This window comes from Orcinus orca, chromosome 7 (assembly GCF_937001465.1).
Source record: "Orcinus orca chromosome 7, mOrcOrc1.1, whole genome shotgun sequence".
NCBI lineage: Eukaryota > Metazoa > Chordata > Mammalia > Artiodactyla > Delphinidae > Orcinus > Orcinus orca.
Window position 1 is genome coordinate 87,332,981 of NC_064565.1, and position 640 is coordinate 87,333,620.

The following is a 640-nucleotide window of genomic DNA, read 5'->3' on the forward strand; positions in this document are numbered from 1 at the left end:
TATAACAGTTTATAAAATGCATTAGAGATAGGTCTTATTCGCTCTTCTAATGCAGTTAGATGACATTCTATTTGGAATAATATGAAATAGGATTACGTATATGCACAGATATACTGAATTCTGTGATTCATTAAGGATTTAAAAGAAAAAGTTAAGCCCTCTAATTAAGGAACTAATTTGGTATTTTAATTTTATACAGTTTAAAGAGAGGATATAAAAAATAAAAGAAAATATAAACAAAATATACCAAACCTTAACTAAGCACAGAACATTTTGTAAATTGTTAAGGGAAAAACTGAAATTATCAATATCAATTAAGAATTTTTGGCGTGCCCATTTATTCAACATATTGGGTAACTGTATCATATATATGCACCATACAGGAATATCAAGTTTTTAAAAAAAACAACACTGGGTATTTAAAAAGGTATTGTGGCCTTAATTAAATCCTTAATTCAGAAGGCACTTCAGTAACTTTCAGGGCTTCAAAGTCATGATCGTCATCACAGTACTAAAGAAAACATGTGTACCATGTACAAACAATAATTTCCAGTATTATGCAAGAAAACCTCATGTTTTAAGCATTTTCTTTTTTCCTTCTGTACAATTAAAAATAAAATGAAAAAAAAATGAACATTGG